Here is a 27,729-nt window from a genome sequence, read left to right as displayed (position 1 = left end):
TTCATTGATGAGGTCTAGAAGTTTTCTGGAGGCGGTTTTTGGATCCTCTAAATATAGAATCATGTCATCAGCAAATAGTGACAGCTTAAGTTCCTCTTTTCCTATTCAATCCCTTTAATTTCTTTAGTCTGCCTAATTGCTCTGGCTAGAGTTTCAAGGACAATTTTGAATAGAAGTGGTTAAAGAGGACATCCCTGTCTTGTTCCCGTTTTTAAAGGGAATGGTTTCAGTTTTTCTCCATTAAGAATGAGGTTGGCCATGGGCTTAGCATAAATAGCCTTTACAATGTTGAGGTATGTTCCTACTATCCCTATTTTTTCTAGTGTTTTCAGCACGAAGGGGTGTTGTATATTGTCAAATGCTTTTTCTGCGTCAATTGAAATAACCATATGATTCTTATCCTTAAGTCTATTGAGATGATGGATTACGTTGATTGATTTATGGATGTTAAACCATCCTTGCATTCCAGGATGAACCCCACTTGATCGTGGTGCACAATTTTCTTAATATGTTTTTGGATACGGTTTGCCAATATTTTGTTAAGGATCTTAGCACCTATATTCATCAAGGATATTGGTCTAAAATTTTCTTTCCTTGATGTGTCTTTTCCTGGTTTGGGTATGAGGGTGATATTAGCTTGATAGAATGAGTTTGGTAGGGTACCCTCCTTTTCTATTTCCTGGAATACTTTGAGAAGTATTGGACTGAGTTCTTCTTTGAAGGTCTTGTAGAACTCAGCTGAGAATCTGTCTGGTCCTGGGCTTTTCTTGGATGGTAGATTTTTAATGGCTTCTTCTATTTCATTGCTTGATATTGATCTGTTTAAATCATGTATGTCCTCCTGGTTCAGTTTGGCAGGAGCATATGTCTCTAGAAATTTGTCAATGTCTTTGGTACTTTCTATTTTGTTGGAGTACAGATTTTCAAAGTAGCTTCTCATTATGTTCTGTATCTCAGTGGTGTCTGTTGTGATATTTCCTTTTGCATCATGTATTTTAGTAATTTGAGTCTTCTCTCTCCTTCTCTTTGTTAGTGTGGCTAAGGGTTTATCTACTTTGTTTACTTTCTCAAAGAACCAACTTTTTGTTATGTCAATTTTTTGAATAGTTTCATTTGTTTCAATTTCATTGATTTCAGCTCTGATTTTAATTATTTCCTGTCTTCTACTACTTTTGCTGTTATTATGTTCTTCTTTTTCTAGGGCTTTGAGCTGTAATGTTAGGTCATTTAATTGTTGACTTTTCATTCGTTTCTGGAATGCGCTCCATGCAATGAATTTTCCTCTTAGTACTGCTTTCATAGTGTCCCAGAGATTTTGATATGTAGTATCATCATTCTCATTGACCTCTAAGATTTTTTAATCTCCTCCCTGATGTTTTTTGTTATCCATGTTTCATTCAATAGCATATTATTTAGTCTCCAAGTGTTGGAGTAATTTCCTTTTTTTACTTTGTCATTGATTTCTACTCTCAGTCCATTATGATCTGATAGAACACAAGGCAGTATCTCTATTTTTTTGCATTTCCTAAGGGTTGCTTTGTGGCATAACATATGGTCTATTTTCGAGAAGGTTCCATGTGCTGCTGAGAAGAAAGTGTATCCGCTCGTTGATGGATGGAATACTCTGTATATGTCTATTAAGTCTAGGTTATTGATTGTGTTATTGAGTTCCATGGTTTCTTTGGTTAGATTTTGTTTGGAAGATCTATCTAGTGGTGACAGCAGTGCGTTAAAGTCACCCAGAATTATTGTGTTGTGGTCTATGTGATTCTTGAAATTGAGAAGGATTTGTTTGATGTACAGGGATGCACCATTGTTTGGGGCATAAATATTTTCTATCGTTATGTCTTCCTGATTTATGGTTCCCTTAAGCAGTATGTAATGTCCTTCTTTATCCCTTCTGACTAACTTTGGCTTGAAGTCCACTTTATCTGATATAAGGATGGAAACCCCCGCTTTTTTACTGGGTCCGTGTGCGTGGTAGGTTTGTTCCCATCCTTTCACCTTTAGTCTGTGGATGTCTTTTTCTATGAGATGAGTCTCTTGCAGGCAGCATATTGTTGGGTCTTTCTTTTTAATCCATTCTGCCAGTCTATGTCTTTTGATTGATGAGTTTAGGCCATTAAAGTTCAGGGTTATTATTGAGAAATGATTTGTATTCCCAGTCATTTGGTTTATTTTTGGTTTTTAAGTTGGTTTGGTCTCTCCTTTGAGTGGTTTTTCTCTAAGGTAGTCCCTCCCTTTGCTGACCTCCATTGTTGTTTTTCATTTCCTCCTCATGAAATATTTTGTTGAGAACATTCTGTAGTGCAGGCTTTCTATTTGTAAATTCTTCTAACTTTTGTTTATCATGGAAGGATTTTATTTCATCTTCAAATCTGAAGGTTAGTTTTGCTGGGTATAGGATTCTTGGTTGGCAACCATGTTCTTCCAGAGCTTGAAATATGTTGGTCCAGGCCCTTCTAGCTTTTAGAGTCTGGGTTGAGAAGTCGGCTGCTATCCGTATTGGTCTCCCCCTATATGTAATCTGATGCTTTTCTCTCGTGGCCTTCAAAATCCTATCTTTATTTTGAATGTTAGGCATTTTCATTATAATGTGCCTTGGTGTGGATCTGTTGTGATTCTGTGCATTTGGTGTTCTGTAAGCCTCTTGTATTTGATTTTCCATTTCATTCTTCAGGTTTGGGAAATTTTCTGATATTATTTCATTGAATAGGTTGTTCATTCCTTTGGTTTGTATCTCTGTGCCTTCCTCAATCCCAATAATTCTTAAATTTGGTCTTTTCATGATGTCCCATAGTTCTTGGAGATTCTGTTCATGATTTCTTACCATCTTCTCTGTTTGGGCGACTTTATTTTCAAGATTAAATATTTTGTCTTCATTGTCTGAGGTTCTGTCTTCCAAGTGGTCTAGTCTGTTGGTGATGCTTTCCATTGAGTTTTTTATTTGGTTTATTGTCTCCTTCATTTCAAGGATTTCCGGGTTTTTTTGTTTTTTGTTTTTTTTTTTGTTTTGTTTTTTTTGAGAATCTCTATCTCTTTTTTGAAATGATCTTTTGCTTCCTGCAGGTGCTCTTTCAGCTTATTGGTATTATCATTCATTGCCGGCATTTGCTCTTTTATCTCATCCCTTGCTTAGCGAATCATCTTAATCATGTATAATCTGAAGTCCTTTTCTGACATTTCTTCTAACATACTGTCATTGGATTCTATTACTATAGAATCTAAATTTGTTTGGATCATTTTTTTTCCCTTGTTTTTTCATGTTGTTCGTGTATCTTCCCCTCTAGCGCTGCAGATCTGGGGTATTGCAGATTTCCCCCTATAGGCTTATAGTGGCCCTGTAGGTTTCCAAAACACTTTCTTTAAGGGGAGATCAATATTAGCAGTACCCAAATCAGACACTATGCAATCCTAGACCAAATAGCCCCTATGGGGACAATAACATCATGTAAATAAGGGAGAAAGTGATTCTGAGGGCACAGTTAAACAGAAGGAAAAGAAAGGAAGAAACGTAAAGAAATAAAAAACTTCAATATTTTTTTAAAAAGGAGAAAAAAGAAAATCTACTGTATAACAGTCATATACTAATGAAACCTCCTGATGTATGAGAGGTACCTGACAATGGGCTTCACGCCTCCAGCAGGCATCGCAAGATGGTATTTGCCCCACCCGAAGATCGGAGCTACGGCTTCCAGGACTATCCAAGATGGCTGCTCTGGCTTCCAAATGTGTTGGCAAATGGGGAGCTGCAGGGGTGGACGTGGTCAGCTGGAGGTCCTGGAGACAGGATGCAGTTGGTCCGGCAGTGGTCCTGGAGGTCGGGTGTGTTTGGTGTGGTTGTGGGATCCAGGAGGCCGGGTGCAATCAGTTGGTCTGGGTTCCCAGTGATAGGGCACAGTCAGTTGGTCTGGGGGTCCTGGCGGCAGGGAGCAGTCAGTTGATGTAAGGGCCCCAGAGGCAGGGAATGATCGGTCGGGCTGAGGGACCTGGAGACAGGACTCAGTCCAGCCAGGGGTCCTACAGGGTCTGGCTGTTGTCTCAAAATGGCGGCAGCCACGTGTAATCAAACCTGCAGATACTGTAACAGTGAACTTCCAGGCAGCAGCAGGCAGCTGGTTCTCCACTGGCGGTCTGCGTTCAATCTGCTGGCAGCTGTCGGACAATTGGGAGGTGAACCTCGAGCGTTGGGTGATGGATAGGGGCAAGGCAGGCGATGGACAGGCGAGAGGCAGGCAAATGGCAGATGACAAACGCCTGACAGTGAGTAATCTGCTCTCAAAAAAGGCGTCGATATGTTGACAGATTGCAGGTGATCACAGCAGACAAATGGGGTAAAGAGCAGGGGATTTTTAAGCAGCAAAAACTTCCTCACTGAGAAACAGATATCCTCTGTTCCTCGGAGTGACAAGGAACACAGCCTCCCTCTAGACCGCCATCTTGGATCTCCCTCCTTAGGGTAGTTTTGATTTGCATTTCTCTTATTACTCTGGCTAGAGTTTCAAGAATGATGTTGAATAGAAGTGGTGAAAGAGGGCATCCCTGCCTTGTTCCAGTCTTTAGGGGGAATGCTTTCAGTTTTTCACCATTTAGAATGATATTAGCCATGGGCTTAGCATAGATGGCCTTTACAATGTTAAGGAATGTTCCCACTATCCCTATTTTTTCTAGTGTTTTGAGCTGTATTTTATCAAATGCTTTTCTGCATTTATTGAAATAATAATGTGATTCTTAACTTTATGTCTGTTGATATGGTGAATCACATTTATTGATTTCTGGATGTTGAACCAACGTTGCATCCCTGGGATAAAACCCACTTGATCGTGGTGCACTATCTTTTTAATATATTTTTGTATGCAATTTGCTAAAATTTTGTTGAGAATTTTTGCCTCAATGTTCATTAAGGATATTGGTCTGAAATTTTCTTTCCTCGATGTGTCTCTGTCTGGTTTAGGTATCAGGGTGATATTGGCTTCATAGAATGAGTTTGGGAGGGTTCCCTCCTCTTCTATTTCATGGAATCCTTTGAGGAGTATTGGAATGAGCTCTTCTTTAAATGTCTTGTAGAACTCAGCTGAGAACCCATCTGGTCCCAGACTTTTCTTTGTTGGTAGGCTTTTGATGACCTCTTCTATTTCATTGCTTGAAATTGATTTATTTAAGTTGTGTATATCCTCCTCATTCAGTTTAGGTAATTCATATGTCTGTAGAAACTTGTTGATGTCTTCGAGGTTTTCTGTTTTGTTGGAGTATAGATTTTCAAAATAGCTTCTAATTATGTTTTGTATTTCACTCGTGTCTGTTGTGATATTTCCTTGTTCATTCCGAATTTTAGTAATTTGAGTTTTCTCCCTCTTTCTCTTTCCCTTAGTGTGGCTAAGGGTTTATCAATTTTGTTTATTTTTTCAAAGAACCAACTATTTATTTTGTTAATTTTTCTGATTGTTTCTTTTGTTTCAATTTTGTTAATTTTGGCTCTGATTTTAACTATTTCCTGTCTTCTACTACTTTTGGTGTTGGTCTGCTCTTCTTTTTCTAGGGCTTTGAGCTGTAGTGTTAAGTCATTTATTTCTCGATTTCTACCTCTTTTGTTGAATGCACCCCATGAAATAAATCTTCCTCTAAGTACTACTTTCAAAGTGTCCCAGAGATTTTGATGTGTCTTTGTTCTCGTTTACTTCTAGGAAATTTTTTATTTCCCTCCTGATGTCTTCTGTTATCCATTCATCATATAATAGCATATAATTTAATCTCCAGGTATTGGAGAAGTTTCTGTTTTTTATTCTGTCATTTATTTCTAATTTCAATCCATTATGATATGATAAAATATAAGGTAGTACCTCTATCTTCTTGTATTTGCTAACATTAGCTTTGTGGCATAAAATATGGTCTATTTTAGAGAAGGATCCATGTGCTGCTGAGAAGAAAGTATATTCGTTCTTTGTTGGATGGTATATTCTATATAAGTCGGTTAAGTCTAAATCGTTGATTGTGTTATTGAGGTCTATGGTTTCTTTATTCAGTTTTGTTTGGAGGATCTATCCAATGGTGAGAGAGGTGTGTTAAAATCACCTAGTATTATTGTGTTGTGGTCTATTTGATTTCTGGAATTAAGAAGGATTTGTTTGACATACATGGATGAGCCAATCAATGTTCGGGGCATAGATATTTATGATTGTTATGTCTTGCTGATTTATGCTTCCCTTAAGCAGTATGTAATGTCCTTCTTTATCCCTTCTGACTAACTTTGGCTTGAAGTCCACATTATCTGAAATGAGGATGGATACTCCAGCTTTTTTGCTGTGTCCGTGTGCATGGTATGTTTTTCCCCATCCTTTCACCTTTAGACTATGGGTATCTCTTTCTATGAGATGAGTCTCTTGCAGGCAGCATATTGTTGGATTTTTAATCCAATCTGCCAGTCTATGTCTTTTGATTGTTGAGTTCAGGCCATTAACATTCAGGGTTATTATTGTGATATGACTTGTATTCCCAGTCATTTGCCTCATTTTTGTTTTTTGACATGATTTGGTTTCTCCTTTATTTGGCTATTCCTTTAGGCTAGTTCCTCCCATTGCTGATTTGCATCATTGTTTTTCATCTCTTCCTCATGGATATTTTGCTGAGAATGTTCTGTAATGCTGGCTTTCTTTTTGTAAATTCCTTTAGCTTTTGTTTATCATGGAAGGATCTTGTTTCGTTGTTAAATCTGAAAGTAAGCTTTGCGGGGTATAAGATTCTTGGTTGGCATCCGTTTTCTTTCAGGGCTTGGTAAATGTTGTTCCAGGCCCTTCTAGCTTTTAGGGTCTGGATTGAAAAATCTGCTGATATTCTTATTGGTTTCCCCCTGAATGTAATTTGATTCTTTTCTCTCGCCAGCTATCCCACTCCTTGGCCTATACCCAAAGGACTTAAAATCAGCATACTACAGAGATACAGCCACATCAATGTTCATAGCTGCTCAATTCACCATAGCCAGATTGTGGAAGCAACCTACGTGTCCTTCAATTGATGAATGGATAAAGAAACTGTAGTATATATACACAATGGAATATTACTCGGCCATAAAGAATGATAAAATTATGGCATTTGCAGGCAAATGGATGAAATTGGAGTATATCATGTTAAGTGAGATAAGCCAATCTCAAAAAACCAAAGGACGAATGATATCACTAATAAGTGGATGATGACACATAATGGGGGTGGGAGGGGTTAGTGTTAGGGCTAGAGTTAGGGTTAGGGAGGGGGGCAGGAATGGAGGAAGGAAGGACTGTATAGAGGGAAAAGAGGGGTGGGAGGGGTGGGGGGAAGGAAAAAGTAACAGAATGAATCAAACAACATTACCCTATGTAAATTTATGATTACACAAGTGGTATGCCTTTATACCATGTACAGAGAAACAACATGTATCCCATTTATTTACAAAAAAAGGGGGGGGGAATAAGAAGGGCTGGGGGTGTGGCTCAGTGTCTTAGCACCCCTGGGTTCAATCCTGGTTTGAAAAAAAAATTCTGTATTTTGTATGTTAGGTATTTTCATTATAATGTGCCTAGGTGTGGGTCTGTTGTTATTTTGTATATTTGGAGTCCTATCAGCCTCTTGTACTTGATTTTCCATTTCATTCTTCAGATTTGGGAAATTTTCTGATATTATTTCATTGAATAGATTGTTCATTCCTTTGGTTTGTTCCTCTAAGCCTTCCTCAATCCCAATAATTCTTAAATTTGGCCTTTTCATGATATCCCATAATTCTTGTAGATTCTGTTCATGATTTTTTACCATCTTCTCTATTTGGTCAACTTTGTTTTCAAGGTTAAATATTTTGTCTTCAATATCTGAGGTTCTGTCTTCCAGGTGTTCTATCCTATTGGTTATGCTTTCTATGGAGTTTTTAACTTGGTTTATTGTTTCCTTCATTTCAAGGATTTCTGTTTGTTTTTTTTTTTTTTTTTCAGTATCTCTAACTCTTTATTGAAATGATCTCTTGCTTCCCATATTTGCCCTTTTAACTGTTGATTGGTGCAATCATTTAATGCCTACATTTACTCTTTCATCTCCTCCTTCAATGCCTGCATTTGCTCTTTCATCTCCTCGTTTGCTTCCCTGATTGTTTTAATTATGTACATTCTGAACTCCCTTTCTGACATTTCTTCTGCTGTGCTGTCATTGGGTTTTATTGATCTAGTATCTAGGTTTGTTTGGGACATTTTCTTCCCTTGTTTTCTCATATTGGTCAGATGTCAGTGGGACTCTGAGATATTGCAGATTTTCTCTATTGGCTTATAGTGTCCCTGTAGATTTCCAGTATATAACCTCCCAGCCTTCAGTAGCTTGAAATCTTGGAGGAACTTGATAATACAGTGCTTCCGAAGAAAGCTGCCCCTAGCCCGCTACTGGTTCCAGGGCTTGGAGGTGACTCTGTGCGGAAAGGCTCTCACTATACTGTCTACTCCGAGAAGCTGTCCGTGAAAGGAGCCTGCCGTCGGAGGGAGCAGGGCTGCTTGGGGAAGTCCCTGGCTGCCCTGTCCTGGTCCCTGAAGCTGCCTGCGGGCCGGAGCTCACCGCTGGCTCCGGGACTCGGAGCTGGTTCTGTGCAGAAAGGCTCTCACTGGGGGGCCTGCTCCGAGAAGCTGGCCCTGTAGGAGGAGCCCACCGTCAGAGGGAGCAGGGCTACCTGGGGAAGACTCTAGCTGCCCTGCCCTGCTCTGAGAAGCCACCCCTATCCGGGCCTGCTGTCAGACCAAGCTTCACCTGGTGGGGGAGACTCACCCCGTGGCTCTATTTTAGTCCGAGTCTCTCAGTGCCTCCCCTTCTTGAATACTGGGTTCTGGAGCAACAGGAGATGCAGTCACCCTCTAGTCCGCCATCTTGGATCGCCCCGAGGAAAGAGCCAGCCCTCGGAGGGAGCAGGGCTGCCTGGAGAAGTCTCTAGTTGCCCTGCCCTGGTCCCAGAGGCTGCCTGCGGGCCGGAGCTCTCCACTGGCTCCAGGACTTGTGGCTGGCTCTGTGTAGAAAGGCTCTCACTGGGTGGTCTGCTCCGAGAAGCTAGCCTTGAAAGATGCCTGCTGTTGGAGGGAGCCAGGCTGCTTGGGGAAGTCCCTGGCTGCCCTGTCCTGGTCCCTGAAGCTGCCTGCAGGCTGGAGCTTGCCGCTGGCTCTGGGACTCAGAGCTGGTTCTGTGCAGAAAGGCCTCTTCTTGATTTTTGATGTAGGCTTTTATTGCTGTGAAATTCCCTCATAGAAATGTCTTCTGCTGCGTACTGTAAATTTTGGAATGTTGACCCATTTTCATTTGTATCAAGATATTTGTAAGTGTCACTTTTGATGTCTTCTTTGACACATTGTTTGTTCAGTTGCATGTTTTTTAACATTCATGTAATTGTGATTTTTCTGAAATTCCTCCTGTTATTGATTTCTATTTCATATTGCTGTAGTCAGGGAGGATACTTGATATAATTTCAATCTTCTTAAATTTGTTAATACTTGTTTTGCACCCTTATATATGACCTACCCTGGAGAATGTTCTGTGTACACTTGAGAATAATGTGCATTTTGCTGCTGCTGGATAGAATGTTCTGTATATGTCTTCTAGGTCCATGGTCTAAAGTGTAGTTCAAATCCAATGTCTCCATATTGATTGATTTTCTGTTTTAATTACCTACCCATTGTTCAAAATTGGTATGTTGAAGTTCTCTACAATTGTTTTGTTGCAGTCTGTCTCTCCCTTGAGATCTATTAATGCTTGCTTTATATTTAGGTACTTCTATCTTGGGGGTATTATACAGATGTTTCTTGAGTTATGATAAACTTATACCCTGATAAACTCACTAAGTTGAACATTTATTTAAGCCAAAAAAATGCTTTTAATACTGTACACCTAACCTATCAAACATCCTCACTTAGCAATATAGTACATTATAGAGTGCTGCTTGTTTACATACTTGATTGCATGACTGAACTGTGGTTCTCTGTCACTGCTCAGCATAGTGAGAAAATATCATATTGATTAGTACTAGTCTGGCAAAAGATTGATATTCAAAGTGTAGTTTCTATTAAGTGTGTTTTGCTTTTTGAACCATCATAAAGCTGAAACATAAGTCATCAAAAGTTGAGGACTGTGCATTTAGAATTATTATATGCTTTTGATGAATCAACCCATTATCATTATATGATGACATTCTGTCTCTTATGATTTTAGTTTCTTTTTGCATGTAATGTCTTTTTCCATCCCTTCATTTTTCAATCAAAATGTGTCCTTATAGGTGAACTGAGTTTCTTGCAGGAAATGTACTGTTGGGTCTTGTTTTATTTTTGTTTAATCCATTCAGATACTCTATGTCTTTTGATGGCAAAATTTAATCCATTTACATTTAAGATAATTATTGATAGGTAAAGACTTCCTGCTGACATTTTGTTATATTGTTGTTTTGCAAATCCTTTGTTCCTTTCTTCCTCTATTGCTGTTTCCTTTTGAGATTGAATGATTTTGTTTATTTTTTTGATGGTGGTATGCTTTGATTTCTCACGTTTTATCTTTTGTGTATCTGCTATAGATTTTGCTTTGTGGTTAGGCTTACATAAAACATCTTATAGTTGCAATAGGCTATTTGAAACTGATAACAACTTAACTTTCATTGCTTAAAAAAAATTCTACAGTTTTGCCATGCATGGTGGTGCACACCTGTAATCCCATCAATTCTGGAAGCTGAGGCAGGAGGATTGGAAATTTGAAGTCAACCTCAGCAACTTAGGCCCTAAGCAACTTAATGAGACCCTCTCTCAAAATAAAAAATTACAAGGGTTAGGGATGTGGCTCAGTGTTTAAGTACCTCTGGGTTCAATATTCAGTATCAAAAACAAAACAACAAAAAACAAATTTCTATAGTTTTACCACTCCCACATGCATTTTCTAGCATTCTTTATTTGCTGATATATGTTTAAGTCTAATGTCCTCTCCTGAGACTTCCTTAGCATTTCTTATGGACAGGTCTACTAGCAGAAAACTCCCCCCAGGTTCTGTTAGTTTGAGACTGTCATAGCTTCTTCATTTTTGAAGAATAGCCTTGTTGGTTATAAAATTTTTGGTTGAAAGATCCCCCCAAGCACTTTATTTTATTTTATTTATTTATTTATTTATTTATTTATTTATTTATTGCCATTTTGACTGGAATGGGATGGAATCTCAGTGTAGTTTTAATTTGCATTTCTCTAATTGCTACAGAGGTTGAACATTTTTCCATATATTTGTCGACTATTCATATTTCTTTTGTGAAATGTCTGTTCAGTTCCTTTGCCCATTTATTGATTGGGGTTTTTTTTTTTTTATAAGTTTTTTGAGTTCTTAATATACCCTGAAGATTAATGCTCATTCTGAGGTGCAGGTGGCAAAGATTTTCTTCCATTGTGTAAACTCTCTCTTCACACTTTTGTTTCCTTTGCTGTGAAGAAGCTTTTTAGTTTGATGCCATTCCGTTTATTAATTCTTGCACTTTAGGAGTCTTATTAAGGAAGTCAGTTCCTAAGTCAATATAGTGGATTGTTGGACCTACCTTTTCTTCTAGTATGTGCAGGATTTCTGGTCTAATACCTAAGTCCTTGATCTAATTTGAGCTGAGTTTTGTGCAGGGTGAGAGATAGGGGTTAAAGTTCATTCTATTACATATGGATTTTCAGTTTTCTCATCACTATTTGTTGAAGAGGCTATCTTTTCTCCAATGAATGTTAATGGCTCCTTTAATGTATTTTTATGGGTTTGTTTCTGTGTCTTCTATTCTGTTCCATTGGTCTTCTTGCCTGTTTTGGTGCCAATACCACGCTGTGTTTGTTACTATAGCTCTATAGTATAATTTTAGGTCTGGTATTGTAATGCTTTCTGGTTTGCTTTTCTCACTAAGGATTGCTTTGGCTAATCTGGGGCTTCTTTTTTGTTTTTCCAGATGAATTTCATGAGTGCTTTTTCTATTCCATGAAGAATGTCATTGGAATTTTGGTGGGAATTGCATTGAATCTGCATCATGTTTTTGGTAGTATGGCACTTTAAATATGTCATCCAACTGTCTTCTGACTTAATGGTTTCTGATGAAAAATTAACTGTTAATCTTACGGAGGATCACTTGTACATGATAAGTCATTGCTTTCTTGCTACTTTAAATTTCTCTCTTTGTTGTTTGGCAGTTGACTTATAATGTATCTTAATGTGACTCTCTTGGAGTTTATCTTCCTCTGAACTCATTGACCTTCTTAGATGTATAGATTCATGACTTTCATCAATTTTGGGACACGTTTGGCCATTATTTATTCAAATACTTCTTTTGAAAAGTTTTTCTCTTTTCCTGTTATTCTATAATGTGTATATTGGTAGACTAGGGTATTCCTTAGATCCTTTAGGCTCTATTCCCTCTCATTCTTTTTTTTCTGCCCCTCATAATGAATAATTTCAAATGTCTTATTTTTAAGCTCCTTAATTCTGTCTTCCGCCTGATTTAATCTGCTATTAAACCCCTTGAGTGAATTTTTCATTTCAGTTATTTTGCTTTATAAATTGAATTTCTGATTAGTTCCTTTTTATAATTTTCATTTCGTTATTAATGTCCTTATTTTTATTTATACTTTATTTTCCTGGTCTACTTTAGTTCTTTGTCTATGGTTCCCTTTAGCTTTTCAGCATATGTAGAAGAGTTTTTTAAAAATATCTGCTATTGAGTCCAGATTTTGGGCTTCCTCAAGGGTGGTTTCTATTTTTTTTTTTTTTTTTTCTGTAAGTAGGCCATATTTCATGTTTATGTGTACATTTTTTAGGGTTTGGTTGAAAATCAGGCATTTTAACTAATATAATTTGGGTAATCCTGGAAATCAATTCTCCTCCTTCTTCAGGGATTACTATTATTTATTGTTGAAGGATGCAATCATCCTTCTCTTTTATTATGATCAATTTGTTTTCTGTTCTGTTACCTTGGTAGTCAGCCAGTGACCTGGTAGACATTTCCTTATACATCAAAAATTTCCTTGCTTTTTATTTATTAAGCAGTCCCCTGTTTAAAGTTTAGATTCTATAATAGAATTCTGAAATAGTTAACCTGTCCGGTTTTGACATTTCATTTCTGTGATTCTTTAAACATTGTGTGCTACCATTTTCCCTGATGTAATTTCTTACCCCCTGCCTTTGGATATATCATTTCATTGATATTAACCTAGTTTTTATTTTTATTTTTGTTGACCTTTAAATTACTATTTGCCCCCTGGAGCTTGGAGAATTAGAAGAGATTAATGACATGTGATGCAATATCATGCATTTCTTTTGATGTTTGGGATTTTCTATCTTAAAAACTTACTGATACAATGTTTCAGTCATACATGTATCTTACCATATCCTAAATGTACTTGTTAGTTGTAAATAAATTTTTTTTGTATGAGATAAAACCAAATGGTAACACTTATTCTCATTATAATAACAATACCTTTTCAAGATTATATGGACATTTACTTATTTTTTCTCTCTACTTCCTCTGATCTGCTTTCATTTCAGACTAGCCCAACAAATTCAGGTTCATATATTCCTGCTTTTTCAGGTAAGTTTACATAGATCTTATTATAATTTTCAAATTTTTATTCAATGAAATTTAGAATATTAAATCATGTAAAATAATTATTATCAAGACTTGCCTTCAAAAGGTAAGTTAAGCTTTTATGATGGGTATGAGGACTATGACACAGTATCAATAGGAAAATAAAACAAAATAGTTTGCCTTAAAATCTAGAAGCTTAGAAAATTTTTATTTTACATATAATATAATATTTGTAAATTACCTCTTATATTTGTTTATCTGTGTTCCTAAACTTTTGTCTACTCTGTAGTTCTAACTAATGAAAAGGGTTTTCTAATTTGAGAATTAGATCAGTGATATCATTAATATATCACTAAACCCAAAGTTGATAATTAAAATATTTATCAATAAATCCAGCATAAGCATGGAAAACAACAGATCTAACTCTGTTGGATCAGAATTCCAGAGGTCCGTGATATACCATTTGGGGTTAAGGGAAATGGGAAGTTCCCAAGGAATCAAGGTGGTAATCAAGGGTAATTCATATAAAGGAACACTTGTACTTCTTGAAGGAGAAATGTTTAACAATATTTAGCACAGAAATATTTTTAAAATTCTAGCAACTGAAGTGGGCATAACTATGTAGTGACTGCATATCCATTTAGAGAGGACTATAATAATCTAATCGAAATGAAAATAAAATAGGAAGATTGCTGTACCACTTACTATAGGGGGACAATGAGCAAGCAGTCATATTTCTTTATAACATAAAAGCATCCTTGGATTGTAGAGAGGGTTCTCTAACTAAGGATTTATGGGGGGAAAAATCATCAAAAGTGTAAATGACAAGTGTATTTTTAGAACAAAACCAGCAAATGGCAAATTCGACTTAGCTTTAATAGTTTAATGTGGTGAAAATTAAGGATTTTAGCATGATTATAGCTGAATGCTTTAGTCACATATATATTTATTCATCTGTTCCATGCAGAAAGCCATTTTAGAACATGATACGTTGGTCTTAGGAACTATTGCACAAAATGACAGGAAAAAAATTAAAATACACTTCAATTATTTTTTTATTTTAGAAGAAAAAAATTTGGAAAAATATTCAGGATTAATAAGATATCTTGAGAGACGGGGATAGTCAGTTGCCTATAAAATGATAATGATATGATTAGAATGTGTCTGCAAAAAGCATGTGTTGCGAACTTCAAGCAGGAGAGGGGGATGCTAACAAGAGGACATTACCCCATGAGTGTGGAGGGAATTAACTAATGACTTAATCTGGAGAGGGGTTTGTTGTCATGGGAATCACCTCCTTTTATAGATGAAGCTTGGTTTCCTTTTTCTCTGTCTCCCTCCCTCACTCCTTCCCTCTTCCTCTCCTTTTCTCTCTTGTTTTTCTGCTTTCTGCCATGGGATGATGCAGCAAGAAGGCCCTGACCAGATGCTGGCCCCTTGAGCTTAGGTTTCCCAGCTTCTGAAAGTATAAGAAATAAATTTCCATCCCTTATAAATTACCAGTCTCAAGAATTCTGTTAAAACAGTGCAAAATGAACTAAGGAACAAAGTTGCTGTAACAAATACCTGAAAATGTGGAAGCAGCTTTGAAATTGCACAATGAGTAGAGATGGAAAAATTTGGAGGAGCAATATATAGATTGAGCTGGGTTAGGGGCACATGCCTGTAATCCTGGCAACTAGGGAGTCTGAGGCAGGAGGATCACAAGTTCAAGGCCAACCTAAGCAACTTAGTGAGGTATAAGGCCCTCAGCATTTCAACAAGACCCTATCTCAAAAATTAAAAACATTAAAAAAAAAAAAAAAAAAAAGGATTGGGGATGTGGCTTAGTGGTAAAGCACCCTGAGTTAAACCTCTGATGTAAAAAAAAAACAAAAAAAAAAAAACAAACAACAACAACAAAACAAAACAACAACAAAAACAAACAAACAAAAAACTGCCTGGATTGTCATAAATAGGCCAGCACAGAAGCTATAGGTAAAATCTGAAACTTTTTAGAGATTAAGGGGTTGTGGTCAGAATATTTGTAGACCTATGGATGGTAAAGGCAATTCTGAGGAAGTCTCAGATGGAAATAGGAAACAAGGTATTAGAAACTGGAAAAACAAGTCATCCTTATTGTAAAGTGGCAAAGAACTTGGCTGAATTGCATTCATATCTAGAGACTTTAAAGAAAGCAGAATTTAAGAGCTATTAACTAGGATATCTGACAGAAGAAATTTCTAAGCAAAATACTGAAGGAGCTTCATGGTTTCTTTTAACTGTATGTAGTAAAATGCTAGAGGAGGGAAATGATTTAAAGGAAGGAATTTATAATTACATGGGAAGCGGAATGGAAAGATTTGGAAAATTACAACCAGGTCATTCACATAATGAAACATTTTGCTTAGGAGAGCAAACCAAGGGTGTGGCCAAGCAACCCTTTGCTAAAAAGATTAGTACAGGTAGAAGGGAACCAGGTGCTATTCAATAAGACAACGGGACAATGACTCCAAAAGTGTTTCAGAGAACTTCAAGGTAAGCTAGGACCTTCATGGCAAGGTTTCCAGTGAGGCATTTATAGGACCTCTGCATTTGCTGTCCTGTGCCACCTCAAATATCGGCTCCCTGTGTTCTGGCACAATACTCCTCAACCACTACCGTCACGGTGGAAGCCAGCTCAGGTGCAGCTCATACCACTGCTCCAGAAGGTGAACGTCATGGGCCCTAGTAGCACCATGTGTTGCTAATTCTGTAGACACATGAGTTTATAAACTGTGGACGCATGGTTACATCCACCTAAATTTCAAAGGACATCATGGACAGACTGGAGAACCCAGCAGAAACTTGTCACAAGGGCAGAGCCACTACAGAGAGCCCCCAATAGGGAAATTCACAATGGAACTGTGGTGTCAAGGCTGTTGCAGAATCCCTGGAACTGTTGAACTACCAGCATGCAATGCCAGCCTGCAAGAGCAGCAAACTCTGAGACGCCAAACTGTGAGAGCTGCAGGCTGCCTGAGGTCTGGGGGTTGGACCAAACCCGTATACCATATGGCCACAGAGTGGGACAAGGGAGTCAAGGAAGACTATGCTGTAGTCTTAATATTTGATGTATTTTTCCTCTTGGATTTTGGGCTGACTAGGAACCAGTTGCCCTTTTCTTGACTATTTCTCCTTTATGGAATGGAAATACCTGTCATATGCCCATGCCAACCCTGTGTTTTGGAAGTTGAACACTTGTTTAATTTTCCAGTATCACAGCTGAAGGGAAATTTGCATCAGAATGAATCATGGCTTGAGTCTCACCCATATATGATTTGATGAGACTCTAGACTTTGGACTTTTGAGTTTCTGGTCTGATTTGAGACTTTGAGGCTATTGGGATGGAATAATATTTTACATGTGAGAAAGATGAATTTCGAGGGTTATGGGCAGAATGCCATGGTTTGAATGTGTTTCCCAGTAAACTTTTGTTGGAAATTTAATCCCTAGCGCAAGTGTTGGGAGGCGGGGCCTAATGGGAGATAATTACACCATAAGGGTGGAGTGAATGGATTAATGCCATTATTGTAAGAGTGGGTTTGGTAAGGAGTGGATCTGTTATAACAGGGGGAGTCTGGGCCCGCTTTGTCTCTCTCTCTTCCTTATCCTCTCTTGCCCTTCTGCCTTCTGCCATGGTATGATGAAACAAGAAGGCCCTCACCAGATGCTGGCCCCTTGATCTTGGACTTTCCAGCCTCCAGAACTGTAAGAAATAAATTTCTGTTCCTTATAAATTACCCAGACTCAGGTATTCTGTTACAGCAGCACAAAACAGACTAAGATACTGATAAAACTTTCCTTCTAATATATCCTGAATTCTTTAAACCATAGAAAAACTTTTGGAGTGAAACTTTGGAGATTCTTATTCTATTACTCTCAATTATTTGTTGGAAAAGGGGAATTATTTTATAAAGTAAAATGAAGTTATGAAGTACGTCCTGTCCCTGCTTTCCATGATGTCTGTGACTTAGACAATTATGTGTCTTATAAAAAAGCCTCAGTTTTCCCACTTTAAAGATGAAAGAATGGAACTAGGTACTAACTAATATTTTAGTACTTTGTAGTTGCTTTATATTACCTCATTCCATCTTCAGAATTCTGTGAATGCTTCACATATAGTAACTTATTTAATTTCATACATTCTATGAAATTGACACTATTATCCTAGTTTTAGAGAAGAGGCAACTAAGGCATGGAAAGTGTGAATAATTTGAAAATACTACAAAAGGGTATATTGAAGAAGTAGTGGTCCAGTTTCCTCTGAAGAATCTTTGTAAGCAACGACAAATACAATCTATGATGTATGTAAAAGTAAAAGCAAATAATACTTGGGGGGAAATGGGGCTTATTTTCTTATTGACCACCGCTATCTAGCTCTTGGGCAAGTCATTAACTTTTCCCAAATTTTCTCATCTTTAAAATAAGAATGAAGAAGGGACCCTGGGGTAGGAAGGAGGAAAGGGAAAGGGAGAATACAGGGAATGAAACTGACCAAATTATATTGTTATATTGTGGGCATGTATTAATATGTAACAATAAATCCCACTATTATGAATAATTATAATGCACCAATAAAAAAATTGAACAAACAACAAAAGCAAAAAACCAGAGAGGTGGTTTCAGGACTGTTTTGTCTCCTATTACTCTAGAAATGTATATATTTATATCTGAAAAGAGCCTTTAAAAAACTAAGTCTATAATCCCAACTACTTAAGGAAGCTCAGGCAGGAAGATCTCAAGTTCAAGACCAGGCTGAGCAACTGAGTAAATCCTGTCTCAAAATAAAAAACAGAAAGGGCTAGTGATGCAGCTTCGTGGTAGAGCACCCCTAGCTTCAATCTCTAGTACCAAGGGGAAAAAACTATTCAAATAAGATATATATGTATATATATTAATATATTATGTATGATATATATTATATTAATATGATATATAATACATATAATGTGCTTTTTCTATGCTTTGCATTATACATTTCAATTTGCTCATGCAGACCAGTCTTATTAACCCAATACATTATATAAAAACATTGCATAAAGCATATCTACATTATATAAAGTGAAATTCAATACACTAAAAAGTTTATTTTTAAACTTCAGCACTTTCACATAGCATTCTTGTTTAATTCCTTGAATTATCACTCCTGTAAGTAAACTAGATGTGTGTGGCTAGCTCACTTACTTCAGAGCTTCTCTCATTGAGACCTTCCCATTCCTTGTACTTGTATATGTACATTTCAGCCTATCCCTGCAGCTCACTGAAAATCAGTCTTTGCCCTCCCCACTTTATAATTCTCTTAGTTTCTTAATAAGACTCCTCTCTAGAATCATGAATTGAATTCTTGAGGAAATAGAGTTATTCACGAAAGGTATTTGGACTACAGATTGTTTTTCTACACAGCTTTAGCAGGTTGGGTATGAATACCAAAGGTATGATGGAAGATTACCCAAGATTACAGAGGAGAGCTAACCGAGGTAGCTCCAAGAAGGATGATTAAAAGTTATCTTTCATACATTCAGTGAAGCACAGCTTTGAATAATGTATGTTATATTTAGCAGCCACAAAAATGGTCAGAATCACCAGAAGTGCAACTGTGAGATATTTTTTAAATGTTTTAGTTTTTTGTAGTGACATTAGGAGTCAGAGTGGAAAGTAGAAGTACTAAATGCCAGCATTTACCATAATCTAACTAAAAGAAAATACACAGCATAGTGACATTTAATTTTAATCCCAACATACACATTTTAACAATACAATGGAAAATAGCAATCGGTGACAAACCCAACAGTGCAGTGTGTTCAGTGGTCAGAAAAAAGGGTGGAATTGTAATGATAATGACAAAACTTACACTTGCTTCCTGCTTCTCTTGTTCCAGACACAGTGTTAGATGCTTCAGCACACTGAATCACATAGCAGCCCTGTCTTCATTCTTTGACAGATGAGGTACACAAAGCTAACAGAGGCAAGATTAGTTGCCCAAGTTTAAATGGTTAGTTGCAAGAACTATTTGAGTCCAACCAGTCAGCTCCAGGGGCTGTGCACTGAGCCACTATGCTTCCATAATCACTAGTGAGGCCTGAGCCTTTACAGAACACGTGTCAAATGCCAAAAAAGGAACTTACTTGTGTACTCATTTTTCTCACTCTTTTTCAGATGTGATCATGCAAGAAAAAGTCCTTGGATATAAAAATTCAAATAAAAAAGGAAAAACAGTAAGTAGATTGCTATATCCTTTAAAAATCATGGTTAGCATTTTATATTCTTTTGGGTTCATTAATATTTACTGATAGTGTTCTGACATCAAGAAAGTTATTTTATAAAATGGTTTTATAATATATTCATTTTTACTAATTTTTGTACATTTATACATTATTATAAAGAAATCTAAACATCAACTTTAGCAGGCTACACTACTTAATTCATTGTTTTTGCCTTCCCCAGATAGCTATTGCTCAATGGCCAAACCACAGTAACACTAGGAAAGCACAGACCATACGGGATCTTCCATTGTGATATGAACAGTTTTTAAAAAATCATCCTCCTTATCCCAATTTCCTACTGCCTATTAATACTTGAATTTAACTATTTTGGATTTCTTTTCTTTTGAAAATTTTTAATCATTCAAGGTTCATTTGTCTAAATATCATGCCACACTAACAGATAAGTAATTTAGAAACAGCAGTTGTATGGCTTGGGATAAGGATCAGGCTAGAAAGGAATATTGAGATGAAAGATGAAAAGAAAAATAAAATGTGTTTGACCTCATATTTTTCAATCAGAAGGCAAGAATTATGCTCACATAGGGTAAAAGATTCTTAGTCCTAAAAGAAGTGTCAGTGCTTTTCCTAGTAATTTCTTTTTTATTTCTTTTTCTTTTTCTTTTTTTTTTTTTTTTTTTAATTGTTGTTGATCTACTGGGAATTTAATCCAAGGGCACTTTACCAATGAGTTGCATTCTCAAGTCCTTTTTAATTTTTTTTTTTTTTTAAATAGGATCTAGCTAAGGGCTTCACTATATTGCTGAGGCTGATCTCAAATTTGTAATCCTCCTGGCTCAGCCTCCAAGTTACTGGGATTACAAGCATTGATCACCATGCCTAGCATCTTTGTAATTTTTGGTGATTAACTGACTCCTTAATCCAAGACAGTGAAAGCTCATGCTAATACTCTAATAGAAAGTGGAAATTTGATATAAGAATTTCTAGGACTCCCAGTTAATAGGATATAGTTACTTTAAAGACTGCAATCCCAAATTGTCCAGGACATTACTGATTCTAATATTCAGTCCAGTTGGTCCAATAAGACATCAAAATGTCCTGGAAATATTAATTTTTGTATTTAAACTACTTCTTTCTGACTCATGCATTTAAAAATAGTATAAAAATCCATCTGATTACATGGTCTAAACTTTTACTTAGGGAAAAGAAAGGTTATGTATCTATAAGGTACCATATTGTTACAGAAAGAGTACATGTTTCAGAAGACTTGAATTCTGGCATTAGTCTTTTCATTTGTAAGCTGGAGGTTAAATGGGTACAATTTATGGAGGTTGGGAAGTCCAAGATTGAGGGGCTCACACCTAAAGAGAACCTCCTTGCCTCATCATCCCATGACCAAGGGCACAGAGGGGCAAGAGAGAACAAGTGAGGGACAATTGGTCATTTTATAAGAAACCCACTCCTGTGATAACAAACCCACTCCCAATCCTAACCCAGACACCTCCCATGAGATCCCACCTCCCAACACATTGGGAGTCAAACTTCCAACATGTGAACTTTGGGGAATATATTTGAATCATATGGATATGCCCTTATGACCAAATCATCTTTCACAAGTCCCATGTACAAATATCATGATATTGGAGATTGGGTTTCAACATACAAATTTTGGGGAAACATAAAAATTCAGTATATAGTACCACCAAAGCAATATCCCATTCTTTATAATGAGTTTGTGACCATGTCCCTTACCAGATTAGGGCAAGGCATTTATCCCATTCATCTTTCTATCTTCTGGCGTGTGGCACAGAGGTACAGAGTAGTCTGTGAATTTGGGCTTATTGCTGTCACCACCAATTGTTTCTACCTACCCAGTTACCGTCTACCCTGTGTCTTTCTTCTAAAGGTATTAGGAGTTTTAGACAGATACTTGTAAGAATACACTAAATATTTTCCTACTCTCAGCCAAGGCTAGAGGCCACCTGCAGTTGTGGGGAACTGATGCCACAACCCTCCAGGGGCCTATGTCAAAGTCTGGGTCGGGTGGCAGGTACTCAGCTGAGACCATGTAACTGGTGAACATATTTCTTTGTTAGAGGCCTCTTTGTTTCACAAAGACCACCTTTCCTACAAATATCAGTCCCGAAAGACACAAACATGCACAGATAATATTTATATGATTTCTGAAAAATAACATTTATCACATTAAGATACAGGCAGAAGAAAAGAAAAGATATGGAGGATAAAGGAAAAAAAGGTTTATCATGGCATTAGGGACAGACACAGTGGCTAATGTAAGAGGAGAAACAACTGTTTTGATATATACCAGTAGAGCGGAGTCCAGATATATATCACAAATTTGTCATCTTGGCAGAAATTTCATTGGGTAATGCTACTGTTTAAAATACAACATTGTTACTATAAAAGCACTAAGCAATTAAATAACAATGCTAAAGGAACCTACATTATTCTGAACGTTTATATTAAAATTAAGAGACTTTGGTTCTGCCAAGATGGGATAACCCTATTTCTCCCAGTTCCTCCCCTTAGAATTAAAAATATGTAGACATAAAAGACACACACACACACACACTCAAATCTCTGAATTATGGAAATAAGAAGTCAGGTCGCCTGGGGATCTTAGGACTTGAGGAAAGAGATGATGGTGAGTGCCCAAGTTTCCTTATTACCTTTCCTGTATTTTGACCTCCAATCAGAAACTGCCAACAAGGAAGACCAAAAAGTTTCCAAGGAAAACCTGTTTCCCTTAGCCAAAGAACACAGAAAAAAAAGTAGTCCAACAGCAGAAAACCTTTTTGGCAATACCTGCCCTACACTAGCCAGACACCAATGGAAAAATCACACCCCTCACCTCTCCCCTCCTCATGTGGTATCAGGGGATCTAGGCTGGAAGTTCATTTATCTCAATACCCCACCTCATTCCTAGAAAGAAAATGGTACACTCAGATTTCCCTACTGGATATTCATGAGACTAAGAGGCAGTCAATCTTCTATCTCCACCCAGAGGAATACCCAGTTCTCCAATTCTCCTGCCTTAATATCATTAGCAAGACAATTGGAAGCTAATCTTTTATTCCCTACAAAGCAAAAACCTAACAATGATCCAGTGTCTCCACCAAAGTAGTATCAGTGGGGTATCAGAGTAGTATCCAGCAACCAACTGAACCCACCTAATAGGAACAAGGCTTACTAGGGCTATGCAACGTGGTCCTACTTACTGCTAATCTTCACAGTCTTCCCACTTCAAGGGGGTTCAAAGGGGAGTGAACTTCCACCCAAACCCCTTCATTAATGAGGCAAAACTCAGTGGTGAGAGGCATGCTACATGCTCTCAGTGTCTCCTCTTTCAATCTCTGATGCAAGGAGGCCCAATGGAGTTGGAGTGATGATTTTATACTCATCACATCAAGAAGTGAGGTGTTGTGAGTAGCTACCCCACTTTCACTGGGAAAGTGTATTCAGGGCCAGTGTGGGAGCTCAACTTCCACCCCATCTGCCTCCAACCATGAAATGTGAGTCAATGCCCCACTCTTACTGACCTGGTGTCACAAAGCCCCAGAGGAAAATGGACATGCACATCTATAAGCTGGCCCTTACTCTACATCTCAACAGATTTACTGCCTGTTAAAATATATACTTAAAAGGACACATAGCCTCATAATATTTAAAGTATCCAGAATAAGATTGAAAACGACCTACCAAGAACCAGAAAAATCACAACATGAATGAGAAAAGATAATCAGACACCAAGATGAATCAGATGTTTTTAAATTATCTAACAAGGATCTTAAACAACCCTCACAGAAATTCTTTATCAAGCAATTTTAAGTTCTCTAGAAACAAACGAAAAAATAGAAGTTCTCAACAGAGAAATAGAACTATTATAGTTTGGATCTGGACTGAATCTCATAAAGGTTCATATGTTGAGGACTTGGTCCCCAATGCAGCGATGTTCACAGGTAGGACTTTTGGGAAGTGATTTGATGAGAAAGTCACTAAAATCATTGGCAGATTAATTAATTAATGGATTCATAATTTGATGGCAATATAGGTGATAGAAACTGTAAAAGGCAGAGCCTAGTGGGAGAAAGTAGGTCACCAGAAGCTGGTCCCTCTGGGGATATCTTGTCCCTAGCCCTTTCCTTTCAATTTCCCTCTCTTTGCTTCCGGGCCATTACAAGGTGAGTAGCTCTGTTCTGCTATGCCCTTCACCATGGTGTTTCTGCCTTGAGCCAATCATGGAATGAGATCTCTGAAACCACATGCCAAAATAAATCCTCTAAGTTGATTTTTCCCTGGTATTTTGTCACAGTGACAAAAAGCTGACTAACTGGGGAGGGAGGGGGAAGGACTGGAGAGTGATATTGGTCAAATTATATTGTTATATTGTGTGCATGTATGAATATGTAACAACAAATCCCATCAATATGTATAGCTATAATACACCAGTAAAAAATGTGGGAAAAATAGCTAACAGTAAGAAATTACAAAATAATAATAAAAAGATTATAGAACTGGAAAAATCCCCCCACCTCCAATCTCACTTAGGCTTAATAGTAAACTATACGACAGAGGACAGAAGCAGAGAACTTGAGGAAAGATCAATAGAATTTAGCCAATCTGAGCAACAGAGAAAAAATAGAAAAAAAAATAGAGTTTCAGGGACTGTGAAATAATAACAAGAGGAGTTAATGCTTATATCATTAGAGTCTCAGAAGGAGAAGAAGATGAGGAGAGAGAGGACACATGGAAATGAGGAGGAAGGAAGGTGGAAAGAAGAGAGGAAGATAAAATGAGAAAATTGGAAAAAATAATTGTTGAAACATCCCCATATTTGGTGAAATACATAAACCGACAGATCCAAGAAGCTGAGCACAGCTCAAATAGAATAAACCTAAAGAACTCCACGATAAGACACATTATCATAAGTTATGAAAACTAAAAATAAAAACAAAAATATCTTGAAAGCCATCAGACAGAAATAATACCTGTTAGGCGATAAAAGGCTCAGTTATGGTTCGTCACTAGCTCCCAGAAACGCTCCACAGATACAGGTCTCACACAAAGAACCCTTTATTTTGCGCAGACGATCACGTCTGCACAGGGGAAGGGGAAGAAAGAAAAAGAGAAACATGGCGCACGGTTTCTCTCAGACATAGGAATTTCGCGGGCTGAGAGGAACCAATGGAGGAGGAGAATTCTCACAGACTGACTGATGGACCAATGACATATTAGGACGTAATGTGGGAGGCAGGAAGATTACAGCAACATAAGCCGGAAATTCCTGTAACGTGAGAGGCGGGGAGAACGCAGATTGACAGGTGTTGGGAGGTGGGAAATTCCTGTCAGGGAGAGAAAAGTGGCTTTATATCTTACAATACCTATAAGGGAATATCAACTTTAATGACAGTGATTTTCTTATTTAAAATAATGGCGACCAGAAAGATATGGCATAATATTTTTTAATGTTGAAAAAAGAATCTGTAACCTGTTACCTCTACACCTAGTAAAAATATTGTTCATGAATGAAGGAATAATAAAGGTGTGTTCAAAGTAAATCTAAGACAATTTGTTGATAACAAACATACTATTAAAGAAGGGCTACAAGAAATTCTCTAAACCAAAAAATGAAAACAGAAAAGAGGCAGCATTTCAGAAAGAACATTAGAATTAACAATTATAATAGATTATCCTACTTCTAAGGAGTATTAAATAATATGTGATGGTTGAAGCAAAGATTATAAACCGTCTGGTATCATGCACAATGAAGTTAGAGGAAAAACTCACAGGAAGGAAGAGAAAGGGAAATGAGGAATAGCAGAAATAAATAGAAAATAACAAAATGGCAGACTTAAATTCCAACATGCCTATAATTGCCTTAAATCTAAGTGCTGATGTTTGATCCAACAATATACTGTCTAGAAGAAACTAACTTCAAATACAATGGCATAGTAAAGGAATGGGAAAGATTATTATAAATAATATAATAATTTCAAAGAAGATTACCTATAAATCTAACAAAACATATACCAAATCTGTAATAAATCATCCACATAGTAAATATATCAATTTGTACCAGTTTATCTGCAGATTTAATACCAATTCTAATTTATTTGCAGCTTTTTAGAAATAAACAAACAAGATCATCCCAGAAAGTGTATACAAAGGCCTAAACCCTAAGATAGCTAAAACAGTCTTTAAAAAGGATATAGTAGGAGAAATCACTTTACTTGAAATTAAGTAATCAAAAGTCAAGAAAGAATGGCATTGGAGGAGAGGTAGACATGCAGATAAATGGAACAGAATAGCCATCCCCAAAATTGGCCCACAAAACATGTTCAACTTATTTTGACAATTCTGGAAAAACAATTCACTGGAAGGAAGAGAAACTTTTCAAAATCTGTGCTGAAGCAACTGGATATTTGCGTACCGAAAGAAGAGGAAGAAGAAGAATGGTCTAAGTATCATATCCAAAATTAAAAACAGGATGAAATCAAATACTAGTGAAATGTGGAGAGATTTTTTTGGTGGGTATTTAAATTTTGTAGCCACTCCTGAAAGTAGTTTGGCAGTTTCTTAAAAACATTATACATGCAACTGCCAAATGACCCAGCCACTGCACTCTTGGGCAAGTATCCTGGAAAAATTAAGGCTTACATGTTCACAAAAAAATGCCTGTATGCAAATGTTCATAATAGTCCCAAACTAGAAACAACTTACATGTCCTTCAGTTGATGAATCAACAAACTGCAGCACATTCATATCAGGAAATAATACTTGACCATAAAAGGGAACAAAGTAATAATACAAGCAACAATCTTCAAGAATTTTTGGAGAATTATGGTGAATGAAAAAAAAAAAAAAAAGAAAATGCCCAAATATTTTACACTGTATGATTCTACTTCAATAACATTCTTGAAATGAGAAATGATAAAAAATGGAGAGCAGATTAGTGGTTGTTAGGCATTATATAAGGTATGGAAGCAAAAAGGAAACGGATGTGACCATAAAAAGATGTTAGGGACCCTGTGGAAATGTTCTTCAATATCACTGTACATTGTCAGTGTCCTGGTTGTTAAATTATACTACAGTTTTGCAAGATGTTACTGTTGAGAGAATCTAGATAAAGAGTATACAGACTCTCTGTTATTTCTTAAAACTGCACGAGAATCTACAATTAGGTCCTATAATAGTTTAATTTTAAAAAAGAAAATTTGATTTTTCAAAGAAAGAAAACTTACCTTAAAATTGTTCTTAAGGGTGATAGTCAAACCTTTACACAGCATATACATCTACATGAAGTTAAACAAGGCAATTCAGTTGGCAACCCATAAAACAGATCATTTGCAATCAGAATTAGAAGTTTGAAAGAATCTGTCACCTAGGGCAACAGACTTATAAACTGAAGACATGTCAGAGTTCTAGAACAAATTTCTAAAAGTCCAAGTTAATTGCTTCACAAACAAGTTGCAAAATCTTCAGAATTCTATGGGAAAATAAACCTTGGAGTTGTTTGAAGTTAAAAGAAGAGTTTTCTATGAACCAAAGTAGACAGTATGTTAAAGGAACACAGAATTGCAAGACAGACTTCTGGAATACTAATCTGAATTGGAAAGGATTGATAACATCTCTTTCAACTCATAGCTGATGCAGGTGACAGTTTTTCAATAGTTCCTTCACATTTTTAGAGCCCCTCCATAAATTAAGATTTTCGAGATATGCTAAATTAGCTTCTGTTTAAACATGGACCTTGTCTGGCCTCAAAATCAGTTCCCCAAAGGTCAGGTTGCAAGAAAGGTGGGGAGAGAAGAGGAATTTAATTTTACTCACCAAAGAAAGGTAGTGTTTGGTGGTGGTAAGAGAAACAATACAGTAAAAAGAACTAGGATTTTATAGGCCAAA

General features: G+C 37.0%; 1 long non-coding RNA gene across 1 annotated transcript in view; it reads left to right on the top strand.

Annotated features, from left to right (window-relative positions):
* LOC306655933 overlaps window positions 1-19,803 on the top strand; it is a 39,554-nt gene extending 19,751 nt beyond the window's left edge. Inside the window, exons 2-3 of the long non-coding RNA XR_013762360.1 lie at window positions 13,525-13,567; window positions 19,742-19,803. This is a non-coding gene — a long non-coding RNA (uncharacterized lncRNA). The remainder of the gene's footprint in view (window positions 1-13,524; window positions 13,568-19,741) is intronic.
* Window positions 19,804-27,729: the final 7,926 nt, after the last annotated feature.

The sequence above is a fragment of the Sciurus vulgaris genome, assembly GCF_902686455.1.
Source record: "Sciurus vulgaris genome assembly, chromosome: 3".
Lineage (NCBI taxonomy): Eukaryota > Metazoa > Chordata > Mammalia > Rodentia > Sciuridae > Sciurus > Sciurus vulgaris.
Note: the sequence above shows the minus strand (reverse complement) of the source record. Positions and strands in the feature narration are given on the sequence as shown.